Source organism: Procambarus clarkii, unplaced genomic scaffold, assembly GCF_040958095.1.
Source record: "Procambarus clarkii isolate CNS0578487 unplaced genomic scaffold, FALCON_Pclarkii_2.0 HiC_scaffold_109, whole genome shotgun sequence".
Classification (NCBI taxonomy): domain Eukaryota; kingdom Metazoa; phylum Arthropoda; class Malacostraca; order Decapoda; family Cambaridae; genus Procambarus; species Procambarus clarkii.
The window spans coordinates 1540152-1542102 of record NW_027189142.1 but is presented as its reverse complement, the minus strand read 5'-3'; positions in this window follow the sequence as shown (position 1 = coordinate 1542102).

The window sequence follows — 1951 nt, the reverse complement described above, 5'->3', positions numbered from 1 at the left end:
AAAAATCACGATCAGGAGTCAAATTTATGACATTTCAGACATTTTGAAAACTGCAGGGGGGGGGGGGGTTGGGCAAAATATGACCCATCGCCGTTTTCAGTAATTGGCATATTTTCGGTATAAAAATTCGTAACTTGAAACTGAAAATAGGTGCAGTGAGTCAGAATTAGGCTCAAAAATCACACTCAAGAATCAAATTTCAGACATTTCAGACATTTTGAAAACTGCAGGGGGGTTTAGGCAAAATATGACCCATCGCCGTTTTCAGTAATTGGCATATTTTCGGTATAAAAATTCGTAACTTGAAACTGAAAATAGGTGCAGTGAGTCAGAATTCGGCTCAAAAATCACACTCAAGAATCAAATTTCAGACATTTCAGACATTTTGAAAACTGCAGGGGGGTTTGGACAAAATATGACCCATCGCTTTTTTCAGTAATTGGCATTTTCGGTATAAAAAGTCGTAATTTGAAACAGAAAATAGGTGCAGAGAGTCAGAATTCGGCTCAAAAATCACGGTAAGGAGTCAAATTTCCGACATTTCAGACATTTTGAAAACTGCACGGGGGTTTGGGCAAAATATGACCCATCGCCGTTTTCAGTAATTGGCATATTTTCGGTATAAAAATTCGTAATTTGAAACTGAAAATAGGTGCAGAGAGTCAGAATTCGGCTCAAAAATCACGCTCAGGAGTCAAATTTCCGAAATTTCAGACATTTTGAAAACTGCAGGGGGGTTGGGGCAAAATATGACCCATCGCCGTTTTCAGTAATTGGCATTTTTTCGGTATAAAAAGACGTATTTTGAAACTGAAAATAGGTGCAGAGAGTCAGAATTCGGCTCAAAAATCACGCTCAGGAGTCAAATTTCCGACATTTCAGACATTTTGAAAACTGTAGGGGGGTTTGGGCAAAATATGACCCATCGCCGTTTTCAGTAATTGGCAGATTTTTGGTATAAAAAGTCGTAATTTGAAACTGAAAATAAGTGCAGAGAGTCAGATTAGGCTAAAAAATCACGCTCAGGAGTAAAATTTCCGACATTTCAGACATTTTGAAAACTGCAGGGGGTTTGGGTAAAATATGACCCTTCGCCGTTTTCAGTAATTGGCATATTTTCGGTGTAAAAAGTCGTAATTTGAAACTGAAAATAAGTGCAGAGAGTCAGAATTAGGCTCAAAAATCACGCTCAGGAGTCAAATTTCCGACATTTCAGACATTTTGAAAACTGCAAGGGGGTTTTGGTCAAAATATGACCCATCGCCTTTTTCAGTAATTGGCATATTTTCGGTATAAAAAGTCGTAATTTGAAACTGAAAATAGATGCAGAGAGTCAGGATTAGGCTCAAAAATTACGCTCAGGAGTCAAATTTTCGAAATTTCAGAAATTTTGAAAACTGCAGGGGGGTTTGGTCAAAATATGACTGATTACCGTTTTCAGTAATTGGCATATTTTCGGTATAAAAATTCGTAATATGAAACTGAAAATAGGTGCAGAGAGTCAGAATTCGTCTCAAAAATCACGCTCAGGAGTCAAATTTCCGACATTTCAGACATTTTGAAAACTGCAAGGGGGTTTTGGTCAAAATATGACCCATCGCCTTTTTCAGTAATTGGCATATTTTCGGTATAAAAAGTCGTAATTTGAAACTGAAAATAGATGCAGAGAGTCAGGATTAGGCTCAAAAATTACGCTCAGGAGTCAAATTTTCGAAATTTCAGAAATTTTGAAAACTGCAGGGGGGTTTGGTCAAAATATGACTGATTGCCGTTTTCAGTAATTGGCATATTTTCGGTATAAAAAGTAGTAATTTGAAACTGAAAATAGGTGCAGAGAGTCAGAATTCGGCTCAAAAATCACGCTCAGGAGTCAAATTTCCGACATTTCCGACATTTTGAAAACTGCAGGGGGGTTTGGACAAAATTTGACCCATTGACGTATTGAGTAATT